General features: G+C 57.1%; 1 long non-coding RNA gene across 1 annotated transcript in view; it reads left to right on the top strand.

Annotated features, from left to right (window-relative positions):
- Positions 1-12735, top strand: part of LOC140470164 (uncharacterized) — a 149022-nt gene that overhangs the window by 77462 nt on the left and 58825 nt on the right. Inside the window, exon 3 of the long non-coding RNA XR_011956455.1 lies at positions 9157-9372. This is a non-coding gene — a long non-coding RNA (uncharacterized lncRNA). The remainder of the gene's footprint in view (positions 1-9156; positions 9373-12735) is intronic.

The raw sequence follows: 12735 nt of genomic DNA, 5'->3' as shown, positions 1-12735 counted from the left end.
ACATCTCAAATTGTCAGTGAGGGTCCCAGTGTGTCGCAGATAGTGTCAGAATGTGTCACAGTTTGTCAGGGAGTATAATAATGTGTTTCAAAGAATGTCAGAGAGTATCACAGTGTGTGTCAGAGTGTGTCACAGTCTGTCAGAGAGTGTTCACAGTGTGTCTCAAATTGTCAGAGAAAGTCCCAGTGTGTCTCTCCCCATCTCTCTACCCACTCTGCCACCCCTCTCTTCCATCCCTCTCTTTCCCCCTCTCTCACCCCATCTTTCTCCACAACTCTCTCTCCCCCACTCTCTCTCCCCCACTCTCTTCCCTCCCCCTCTCTCTGCACCCCTCTCCCCCTCTCTCTCCCCTTTTCTTTCCCGCCTTTCTCTTCCCCGTCTCTTCCCCCTCTCTCTCATCTCTCCCGCCAAATCTCTTTCCCCACTCTCTCTCCCCAAATCTCCCCAAATCTCTCTCCCCTCACTTTCGCCCCTTCTCTCTTGACTCCTCTCTTTTGCCCACATCTCTCGCCCTCTCTTTTGCACCCCTCTCGCCCATCTCTCGCCTGCCGTCTCGCTCCCCTCTCTCGCCCCCATCTCTCGCCCCCCTCTCTCTCCCCCTCTCTCTCGTCCCCATCTCTCCCCATCTCACTCCCTCTTGCCCCCACCCTCGCCCCCGCTCTCGCCCCCTCTCTTGCACCCCCTCTCGCCCCCACTCTCGTCCCTCTCTCGCCCCCACTCTCGTCCCCACTCTCACTCCCACTCTCGCCCCTTCTCTCGCCCCCTCTCTCTCTCCACCTCTCTCTGCATCCTCTCTCGACTCTCCTCTCTCTTCACCCTCTATTTAAATCCTTCTGTCTATCTCGCCCCCTCTCTCGCCCCCCCTCTCGCACCCATCTCTCGTCCACCTCTCTCGCGCTCATCTCTTCCTCTTCTCTCTCCCCCTCTCTCAGCCCCACTCTCGCCCCTACTCTCGCCCCCAGACTCGCCCGCTCTCTTGTCCCGTCTCTCGTTCCCACTCTCTCCCTCTCTCTCACCTCCCTCTACCCCTCTCTCGCTCCTCTCTCTCTCCCTTTCTCTCTCTTCCCCTTCTATCTACCCTCTCTCTCCACCTGTCTCTTCACCCTCTCTTTAACTCCGTCTGTCTCTTTCCCCCTCTCTCTACCCTCCCTCTCTCTCCCCTCTCCAACTGCTCTCCATCTGACCTCTCTGCATCTCCCCCTCTCTGCCGCCTCTCTCCCCCTCTCCCCCTCTTCCTCCTCTCTCCCCCACTCTTTCCCCCTCTCCCCCCTTCCTCCGCTCTCCTCCACTCGCTCTCCCACTCTCTTCCCCTCTCTCTCCCCGCTTCAACTCCCGTTTCCAACTCCGCTGTCCATCTCCTGTCTGTCCATCTCCCCCCTCGCTTCCCCGCGCTCTCCCCCCTCTCTCGCCACCCACTCCTGACCACTCTCCCGCCCACTCTCTCACCCCCTTCCTTGACACCTCCCACGCACCCTCCCTTGCCCCCTTCCTCGTTCCCTCCCTCTGCCCTCCTGTCCCTGTCCCATTTCTGTCCCCCTCTCACTCTCCCCCTCACTCTGTCCACCTCACTCTCTCCCCTCTCTCTCCTCTGTCTCCCTCCTCTCTCTCTACTGCCTCTCTCTCTTCCCCGTCTCTCCACGACTCTCTCTCTACACCCCCTCTCTCTCCTCCCTCCCCTTTCTCTCCCTCTCCCCCTCCCTCTCCCCCTCTCTCTCCCACTCTCTCTCTACCACCCTCTCTCTACCCCCTCTCTTTACCCCTTCTCGCTCCACGCCTCTCTCTAACCCCTCTCTCCTCCTCCCCTCCCCCTCACTTCCTCTCTCTCTCCCCCTCTCTTCCCCTCTCTCTCTACCCCCTCTCTCTCCATGCATCTCTCTCTCCCCACTCTCTCTCTCACCCCCTCTCCCTACCCCTTACTCTCTCTCTCCCCCTCTCTCACTCTTCACTATCTGCCTCCCCCAACTGTCACTGAACTCTCTCCCCCCTCTCTCCCTCTCTTACCCCTTCCCTCTTTCACTCACTCCCTCACTCACCCTCTCACTCTCCCTCTCTCTCTCACTCCTCTCTCTCCCCGTCTCTCCCCCACTCTCTCCAGCTCCCTCTCCCCATCTCTCTTCCCCTCCCGTCTCCCCCTCTCTCGCCCCCCTCTCGCCCCCCCGTCTCGCTCCACTCTCTCGCCCCCCTCTCTCTGCCCCTCTCTCTCTGTCCCCTTCTCTTTGTCCCTCCTCTGTCTGCCCCCCTCTCTCTTTCCCCCATCTTTGTCCCCTTTCTCTCTCTAAACCCCCTCTCTCTGAACTCCGTTCTCCATCAACACTTCTCTCTGTCCCCCCTCTCTCTGTCCCTGTCTCTCTCTTTCCTCCATGTCAATCTTCCCCTCTCTCTCTGTCCCTCTCTTTGTCCCAACGTCTCCGTTTCCCCTCTCTCTGTCCTCCTCTCTCTGTCCCCCTCTCTGTGTCACCCTTCTCTCCCTGTCCCCACTCTCTCTGCCCCCCCTGTTCGCCCTCTCTCTGTTCCCCCCCCCCTCTGATCCCCTCTCTCTGTCCCCCCTCTCTCTGTCCTCCCTCTCTCTGTCCCCCCTCACTCTGTCCCTCTCTCTCTCTCTCTCTCTCTCTCTCGGTCCCCTTCTCTCTGTCCCCCCCCCTCTCTCTATCCCCTCGCTCGTGATCTCTGCCCCTCTGCCTCCCTCTCTCTGTCCCCCTTCCCTGTCCCTCTCTATCTCTGTCCCCCACTTTCTCTGTCCCACCCCGCTCTCTGTCCCCCCCTCTCTGTACACCCCTCTCTCTGTCCCACTGTCTCTGTCCCCCTCTCTCTGATCCCCAACTCTGTCCACCCACTCTGTACTCCCACTCTTTGTCCCCGCATTCTCTGTCCCCACACTCTCTGACCCCTTCTATCTACCCCCTCTCTCTGTACCCCTCACTTTGTGCCCCTCTCTCTCTGTCCCCCCTCTGTCTGTCCCTCCTCTGTCTGTCCCCCTCTGTCTTCCCCCTCTCTCTGTCGCCCTCTCTCTCTGTCCCCCATCTCTGTCCCGCCCCCTCTGTCCGCCTCTCTGTAACCCCCTCTCTCTGTCCCCCCTCCATCTGCCCTCTCTCTGTCCCCCCTCTCTGTCCTGCCCCCTCCGTCTCCCCTCTCTCTGTCCCCCTCTCTCTGTCCCCCACTCTGTCCCCCACTCTGTACCCCCACTCTGTACCCCCAGTCTCTGTCCCCCCACTCTCTGCCCCCTCTCTCTGACCCCTTCTATCTCCCCCCTCTCAGTCCCGCTTCCTCAGTCACCCCTCTCTCTCTTTGTCCCCCATTTCTAGTCCCACTGTCTCTGCCCCCCTGTTTCTGCCCCCACAGTGTCCCCCCACTCTGTGCCCCCACTATCTCTCCCTCTCTCTCTGTCCTCCTCTCTTTGTCCCCCGCTCCCTTTCCCCCATCTCTGCCCCCCTTTCTTTGTCCCCTTCTCTCAGTCCCCCCTCTCTGTCCCCCCTCTCTGTACCCCCGCTCTCTGTCCCGGTCTCTCTGCTCCCCCATCTTTTTCCCCCTCTCGCTGTCCCCCTCTATCTGTCCTCCCTCTCTCTGACCCCATCTCTCTGTACCCCTTTCTGTGACCACAATCTCTCTGTCCCCCTCTCTGTCTCCCCACCCTGCCCCCCTGTCAGCCCCCTTCTCTCTGCCCCCCTCTCTCTGTACCCCCTCTCTGCCCCCCTCTCTCTGTAACCCCTCTCTGTCCCCCTCTGTCTCTGCCCCCCTCTCTGTCCTCCCTCACTCTGTCCACCCTCTCTCTGTCCCCATCTCTCTGCCCACTTTCTGTCCCCCTCACTCTGTTCCCCCTCTATGTCCCCTCTCCCTGTAACCCCTCTCTCTGTCCTCCCTCTCTCTGACCCCGTCCCTCTGCCCCTATCTCTGTTCTCCCTCTCTCTGTCCCCCACTCAATGTCCTGCGCTCTCTGTTCCCCTTTCTCTGTTCCCCTTTCTCTGTTCCCCTTTCTCTGTCCCCCCACTCTGTACCCCACTCTGTACGCGCAGTCTCTGTCCCCCATCACTGCCCCCTTTCTTTGTCCCCATCTCTCTCTGTTCCCTCTCTCTGTCCCCCTCTATCTGTCCCCCCTCTCTCTGTCCCCATCTCTCTGTATCCCTTTCTCTGACCACTCTCTCTCTATCCCCCCTCTCTGTCTCCCCACCCTGCCCCCTGTCTGCCCCCTCTCTCTGTCCGCCCATCTTTGTACCTCCTCTCTTTCCCCCTCTCTCTGTTCCCCTCTGTCCCTGCCCCCTCTCTCTGTCCTCCCTCGCCCTGTCCACCCTCTCTCTCCCCCCCTCTCTCTGTCCCCATCTCTCTGTACCCCTTTCTCTGACCACCCTCTCTCTGTGCCCCTCTCTGTCTCCCCACCCTGCCCCCCTGTCTGCTCCCCTCTCTCTCTGTCCCCATCTCTCTGTACCACCTCTCTGTCCCCCACTCTCTGCCCCCCACTGTCCACCTCTCTCTCTTTCCCTCTTCTCTCTGCCCCCCTCTGTCTCTGCCCCCTCTCTCTGTCCACCCTCTCTCTGTCCCTGTCTCTCCGCCCACTTTCTGTCCCCCTCTCTGTACGCCCTCGCTCTGTCGTCCCTCTCTCTGTCCCCATCTCTCTGTCCCCTCTCTCTGTTCTCCCTCTCTCTGTCCCCCACTCACTGTCCCTCTCTCTCTGTTCCACTTTTTCTGTTCCCCTCTCTCTGTTCCCCTCTGTCTGTTCCCCCTCTCTCTGTCCCCCTCACTCTGTCCCCCCTCTCTCTGTGTCCTCCCTCTCTCTGTACCCACTCTCTGTCCCCCTCTCTCTCTGTCCCCCTCTCTCTCTGCCCCCCTCTCTCTGTCCCCCCTCTCTGTGTCCCCCTCTCTCTGTACCCCCTCTCTGTTCCCCTCTTCTCTGCCCCCTCTCTCTGTCGCCCTGTGTTGCCCATCTTTCTGTCCCCATCTCTCTGCCCTCTCTCTGTGTCCTCCCTCTCTCTGTACCCCATCTCTGTCCCCCTCTCTCTCTGTCCCCCTCTCTATCTGTCCCCCTCTCTCTGTCACCCCTCTCTGTGTCTTCCCTCTCTCTGTACCCCCTCTCTGTTCCCCTCTTCTCTGCCCCCTCTCTCTGTCGCCCTGTGTCGCCCATCTTTCTGTCCCCATATCTCTGCCCTCTCTCTCTGTCCCTCACTCTCTGCCCCCTTTTTCTGAGCCCTCTGTCTGTCCTCCGCTCTCTGTCCACCTCTTTCTGAGCCCTCTCTCTGTTCCCGTCTCTCTGTCCCCCTCTCCCTGTCCCCCTCTCTATGTCCCCCTCTCTCTGTCCCCCCTCACTCTGTCACCCACTCACTGTCCCCCCTCTCTCGGTTCCCCTCTCTCTGTCCCCCACTCTCTATCCCCCTCTCTCTGTCCCCCCTCTCTCTGTCCCCCTCTCTCTCTGTCCCCCTCTCTCTGTGCCCCCCTCTCTGTTCCCCCTCTCTCTGTCCTCGCTCTCTCTGTCCCTCTCTCTCTGTCCCCCCTTCTCTGTCCCCCTCTCTGTCCCCCTCTCTGTCACCCCTCTCTCTGCCCACGCGCTCTCTGTCCCCCTCTGTCCCACTCTCTCTCTGTCCCGTCTCTCTCTGTGTCCCCCTCTCTCTGTCACACCCCTCTGTCCACCCTCTCTCTGTCCTGCGCCTCTCTCTGTGTCCGCCTCTCTCTGTCCCCTTCTCTCTGTCCCCCTTTTTCTCGGTCATCCCTCTTCCTGTCCCCCTCTCTCTGTCCCACTCTGTCTGTCCCCCTCTCTGTCCATCTCTCTGTCACCCTTCTCTGTCACCCCTCTCTCTGCCCACGCGCTCTCTTTCCCCCTCTGTCCCACTCTCTCTCTGTCCCATCTCTCTCTGTGTCCCCCTCTCTCTGTCCCCCACACTGCTCCGCCCCCTCTCTGTCACCCCTCCCCTCCTGTCCACCCTCTCTCTGTCCACCTTCTCTCTGTCCCGGTCTCTCTGTCACCCCAGTCTCGGACCCCGTCTATCTCCCCCTGTCTTTGTCCCGCCTAGGCTGCCCTTCTCTCTCTCTGTCATGGTCTCTCTGTCCACCTCGTCTCTCCCCCTGTCTCTGTCCACCGCTTTTTCTGTCCCCCTTCTCTCTCTGTCCCCCCACTCTCTCTTTCCCCTCTCTCTCTGTCCCCCTCTCTCTCCTTCCCCTCTCTCGCTCGCTCTGCCCACCCTCTCTCTGTCCCCTCTTTCTCTCTGTCCCTCTCTCTGTCCCTCCGCGCTCTCTGCCCCCCTCTCTCTCTGTCCCATCTCTCTCACGATCCCCCCTCTCTCTGTCCCTCTCTCTCTCTCTCTGTCCCCCTCTCTCTGTCCCCCTCGCTCTATCCCCCACTCTGCTCTGTCCCTCTCTCTGTTGCTCCCTCTGTCCACCCTCTTTGTCCCCCAACTCTGTCCCCCCACTTTCTGTCCCCCCCACTCTCTGAACCCTTCTATCTCCCCCCTCTCTCTGTCCCCCCTCTCTGTCCCCGCTCTCTGCCCCCACTCTCTGTCCCCTCTCTCTCTGTCCCCCTCTCTCTGTCTCCTCTCTCTCTGTCTCCTCTCTCTCTACCCCCTCTCTGTCCCGCCCCCTCTGTCACCCTCTCTCTCTGTCCCCCTCTCTCTGCCCCCTGCCTGTCCCATACTCTCTCTCCCCCTCTCTCTGCCCCTCTCTCTGTCCCCATCTCTCTGTCCCTCCCTCTCTGTCTCCCTCTCTCTCTCCGCCTCTCTCTGTCCTCTCTCTCTGCCCCCTGCCTGTCCCATACTCTCTCTCCCCCTCTCTCTGCCCCTCTCTCTGTCCCCATCTCTCTGTCCCTCCCTCTCTGTCTCCCTCTCTCTCCCGCCTCTCTCTCTCTGTCCCCCCTCTCTCTGTCCCCATCTCTCTCTGCCTCTCTCTCTGCCCCCCCCGCAACCCCTCTCTCTGTCACCCCCCCCGTCTCTCTGTCCCGCCTCTCTCTCTGTCCCCCCACTCTCTGTCCCCCATTTCTCTTTGTCCCCCTCTCTGTTCCCTCTCTCTCTCTCCCCCCTCTTTCTGTCCCCATCTCTCTCTCTCTGACCCGCTCTCTCTCAACGCCTGTCTCTGCTCCCTCTCTCTGTTCCCTCTCTCTCCCCCCTCTCTGCCTCCCCTCTCTCTGTCCTCCCCCTCTCTGTCTCCTCTCTCTCAGTCGCCTCTCTCTCTATCCCCCTCTCTCTCTGTGCCCCCTCTCTTTCTCTCCTCCCTCCCTTCTGTCCCCACCTCGTTGTCCCTTCGCTCTCTGTCCCCCCTCTGTCACACCCCTCTGTACTCCCTCTCTCTATCCCCTCCCTCTCTACCCTCCTCTCTGTCTCCCCTGTCTCCATCCCCCCACTCTCTGTCCCCCCACTCACTGTCCCCCCTCTCTCTGCCCCCCTCTATGTCCCCTCCCTCTCTGTCGCCCTCTCTCGGTCGCCCTCTCTCTGTCCCCATCTCTCTGCCCCCCTCTCTTTGTCCCCACTCTTTACCCCCTCACTCTGTCCCTCCTCACTCTGACCCCCCGCTCTCTGTCCCCCACTCTCTATCCCCCCTCTCATTATGCCCTCCCCTATTTCTCTCTCTCTCCCTATCCCTCACCTTATCTCTCTCTTGCCCCCCTCTCTCTCTCTGTCTCTGTCTCTCCCTACTCCACCATTATCTCTACACCTTCTCTCACTCTCGATCCACCTGCCTCGGTCTCTCTTTCTCCCCTCTTCCCTCTGTTTCTCTCTGACTAAATCTCTCTCCCTCCTGCCCCTCCCTCTCTCTATGACACACTCTGTCTCCCTGATGCGGCCCTCTCCCTCTGATCTAGAGACTGGGGGTGGGGTTGTGGGGTGGATGCAGTTGTTGCTGCTGTGGCTGCATGAAGTGGTTTTGAGATGATACAGAGATGGGAGAGGTGAGAGGAGGGGGAAAATGTGATAGAAATGGAATTGCATGAGGGAGACATACGGCAGAAGAGAGAGAGAGTGCAGGGGAGGGGGGAGGAATGACTGGAGGCAGGTGGAGAAACCAGGGTTGGGGTTGTGTGTGTGAGAGATTGGTGGACGATGGAGATTGAAAGGGGAGGTGGTGTGAAAGAGAGAGTGTGCAGAGAGAGAGAGAGGGAGAGACAGAGAGACATAGAGAAATGAGGAGAAAGTGTGGGGGTGAGGAAATGGGGAGGTCAGGTTGGAGTGGCGGGAACAGAGGGAGTTAAATCCAGCTCCTGAGCCCAGGGCGCGGTGCCCTCCCCTTCCCTGAGGACCAGGAATTGGGGCTGAGTCTGTCTCTCTCCAGCTCAGCTTCACCAACACAAAGACACACAACAACATCGGTCACTCTGCTGCTCGGCACGATTTAATCAACATTTTTATTGGTTACAAATGGAAGTGATGGATACAGTCAGTGGGATGGTGCCTTTTCTCACTGGCCCCTGAGTTGTGAGAAACATTGAAATGTTTCCCTGTAACCCTCCTGTGGGATAAGGATGGACAAACCAGCGCTACCCTCAGTCTGTTACCATAGCGACAGGCTGCTCCATCACTGAAACACTGAACTGAAATGAGAAAATCCCGGATGGATTGATTAATGAGGGAATTTGATGGATGGATGGATTTGGGTGAAGGGATATTTCAGCACATTCTTCAGCTGCTGCCTGAACTTAGTCTGGGTCACGGCATAAATCGCGGTGTTTGTGCAGCAACTGAGGAGCTGCAGCATGAAGCCCAATTCCTGCACAAGCCAATGGAGAAACACAGACCGATACCCACTCATCCACAACCGTCTCCATATACAAAACAGCATTAACGTTGACCATAACAGGATGAAATTGGCCGAGATCACAAACAGTAAAATGATGGATTTTTTTCGGTTTCTCATTTCAGTGTCAGACTGAGCGTCCCCATTGGTGTGAGCGCGGAGTCTCCTGCGGGCTCTGCTGGTCACTAAAATGTGTCTGACGGTGAGAACATTGAGCAGCAGAATCAGGAGAAATGGGACAAACGGGGTTAGAATGTGGTGGAGGAACTCGATTGTGACCCAGACAATGGAGACTCGAACAGCGTCTGTTATATCACAAAACCAGGGGGCATTCACCAGCAAATACTGAGCCTCGCGCATAAAATACCAGGAAATGTTCTTTAAACAGCTCAGCACAGTCACTGCTCCCAGAACCACAGCCGCCGTTTTCTCACTGCAATATTTACTTTTCAGCTTCTGGCAACAAATGGCCACAAACCGATCAAAGGTGAAAGTGACGGTGAACCAGACAGAGCAGTCAGTGGCTGCATAAAGCAGGACGGCGTGGATATTACACACGGGGACGGAGTACATCAGGAAATAAAACTGTTCCCAATAAACAATGGGAATGTGTCTCAGGATCAGGTCGAGGATAATGACCAGGAGATCCGCCGCTGCCATGGCCCCCAGGTAACGTCTGACACATGGAGACAATCCACAATCTTTATAAAGCAGGACGTAGATGGTCACTACGTTAACTGTGAGGAAGGAAAACAAACCCATTATCCATCAGCCTGGAGGCAAAGGGACCCGTTTGATCGGGGACCCAGTGAGATTTTCAAATGTGTCCCTGTATTCAGGGATTTATTAAAATAATTGGAGCTGGAATAACAAATGTGAAGGTCGTTATTACTGACAAAAATGTGACATAAACCACAAGAAACCCTCCCTCCCCAAACACACAGAGACACATCCATGAGGACAGATGCTTTCTAGAACATTCCCACACACTCGATCCCTCGAGAGCAGACACAGGTCACTCCTTCCCAGTTCCTAATATGGAGGGTGGGAACGTTGCTGTCCTGAAGGATTCTCTCCCAGTTTCCTGAAGACAAACGGAGTTTGGGAATTCCTGTATTTTGGTCTAAATTGTGGTCGATCCTGTGTCGTGGAGAAATGTAAACGCAGGGAAAACGTATTCACCCCTTTAACTGCCTGAGGGGCCTTCGGAACAGTGTCTCCTTCTCCCTGGAACGGGATCTCTTCCCTCGGGATCTTATCGTTTGTTCAATTCGCTGACGTCCGGCCGTTCACAAACAATGTCAGGGACAGAACGTTCCGGGGAATGTCAGTTGTAGAATGTCAGGGACAGAACGTTCCAGGGAATGTCAGTTATCGAATGTCGGGGACAGAACGTTCCGGGGAATGTCAGTTATAGAATGTCAGGGACAGAACGTTCCGGGGAATGGCAGTTATAGAATGTCAGGGACAGAACGTTCCGGGGAATGTCAGTTATAGAATGTCAGGGACAGATCGTTCCGGGGAATGTCATTTACAGAATGTCAGGGACAGAACGTTCCATTGAACGGCAGTTATGGAATGTCGGGGACGGAATGTTCCGAGGAACTCCTTGACCTGTCCATGACCTTCCCCCCCATCCACCCCATCCTCCTCTCTGAACAATCACCTCTCCCCCTGTAAACCGGGAGCCATTCCCCCACCCCCCCCCCCCCACCCGGAGCATGTAGGACTGTGTACCCCACCCCAGTACATTGATCTGTAACCCAGGAGCAGTTACCCTCCCAGCATGTAGGACTGTGTACCCCACCCCAGTACATTGATCTGTAAACCAGGAGCAGTTACCCTCCCAGCATGTAGGACTGTGTACCCCACCCCAGTACATTGATCTGTAAACCAGGAGCAGTTACCCTCCCAGCATGTAGGACTGTGTACCCCACCCCAGTACATTGATCTGTAAACCAGGAGAAGTTACCCTCCCAGCATGTAGGACTGTGTACCCCACCCCAGTACATTGATCTGTAACCCAGGAGCAGTTACCCTCCCAGCATGTAGGACTGTGTACCCCACCCCAGTACATTGATCTGTAACCCAGGAGCAGTTACCCTCTCAGCATGTAGGACTGTGTACCCCACCCCAGTACATTGATCTGTAAACCAGGAGAAGTTACCCTCCCAGCATGTAGGACTGTGTACCACACTCCAGTACATTGATCTGTAAACCAGGAGCAGTTACCCTCCCAGCATGTAGGACTGTCTACCCCACCCCAGTGCATTGATCTGTAACCCAGGAGCAGTTACCCTCCCAGCATGTAGGACTGTGTACCCCAAACCAGTGCATTGATCTGCAATCCAGGAGCAGTTACCCTCCCAGCATGTAGGACTGTCTACCCCACCCCAGTACATTGATCTGTAACCCAGGAGCAGTTACCCTCCCAGCATGTAGGACTGTGTACCCCACCCCAGTGCATTGATCTGTAACCCAGGAGCAGTTACCCTCCCAGCATGTAGGACTGTGTACCCCACCCCAGTGCATTGATCTGTAAACCTGGGGCAGTTACCCTCCCAGCATGTAGGACTGTGTACCCCACCCCAGTGCATTGATCTGTAAACCTGGGGCAGTTACCCTCCCAGCATGTAGGACTGTGTACCCCACCCCAGTACATTGATCTGTAACCCAGGAGCAGTTACCCTACCAGCATGTAGGACTGTGTACCCCACCCCAGTGCATTGATCTGTAAACCAGGAGCAGTTACCCTCCCAGCATGTAGGACTGTCTACCCCACCCCAGTGCATTGATCTGTAAACCTGGAGCATTTACCCTCCCAGCATGTAGGACTGTGTACCCCACCCCAGTACATTGATCTGTAACCCAGGAGCAGTTACCCTCCCAGCATGTCGGACTGTGTACACCACCCCAGTGCATTGATCTGTAACCCAGGAGCAGTTACCCACCCAGCATGTAGGACTGTGTACCCCACCCCAGTACATTGATCTGTAAACCAGGAGAAGTTACCCTCCCAGCATGTAGGACTGTGTACCACACTCCAGTACATTGATCTGTAAACCAGGAGCAGTTACCCTCCCAGCATGTAGGACTGTCTACCCCACCCCAGTGCATTGATCTGTAACCCAGGAGCAGTTACCCACCCAGCATGTAGGACTGTGTACACCACCCCAGTACATTGATCTGTAACCCAGGAGCAGTTACCCTCCCAGCATGTAGGACTGTGTACCCCAACCCAGTGCATTGATCTGCAATCCAGGAGCAGTTACCCTCCCAGCATGTAGGACTGTGTACACCACCCCAGTACATTGATCTGTAACCCAGGAGCAGTTACCCTCCCAGCATGTAGGACTGTGTACCCCAACCCAGTGCATTGATCTGCAATCCAGGAGCAGTTACCCTCCCAGCATGTAGGACTGTCTACCCCACCCCAGTGCATTGATCTGTAACCCAGGAGCAGTTACCCTCCCAGCACTGAGGCGGCACGGTGGCACAGTGGTTAGCACTGCTGCCTCACAGCGCCAGGGACCTGGGTTCAATTCCCGCCTCAGGCGACTGACTGTGTGGAGTTTGCACATTCTCCCCGTGTCTGCGTGGGTTTCCTCTGGGTGCTCCGGTTTCCTCCCACAGTCCAAAGATGTGCAGGTCAGGTGAATTGGCCATGCTAAATTGCCCGTAGTGTTAGATAAGGGGTAGATGTAGGGGTAGGGGTATGGGTGGGTTGCGCTTCGGCGGGGCCGTGTGGACTTGTTGGGCCGAAGGGCCTGTTTCCACACTGTAATAATCTAATCATGTAGGACTGTGTACCCCACCCCAGTGCATTGATCTGTAACCCAGGAGCAGTTACCGTTCCAGCATGTAGGACTGTGTACACCACCCCAGTACATTGATCTGTAACCCAGGAGCAGTTACCCTCCCAGCATGTAGGACTGTGTACCCCACCCCAGTGCATTGCGTGGCAACACTGTGTTAAATCACTGCCCAGTGTGGGGAAACTTGCAGCCCGTTCTGGAACTGACAGGATGTACA

This window comes from Chiloscyllium punctatum, chromosome 50, assembly GCF_047496795.1.
Source record: "Chiloscyllium punctatum isolate Juve2018m chromosome 50, sChiPun1.3, whole genome shotgun sequence".
In the NCBI taxonomy this organism is placed as follows: domain Eukaryota; kingdom Metazoa; phylum Chordata; class Chondrichthyes; order Orectolobiformes; family Hemiscylliidae; genus Chiloscyllium; species Chiloscyllium punctatum.
This window is presented reverse-complemented; position numbering and strand designations above follow the sequence as displayed.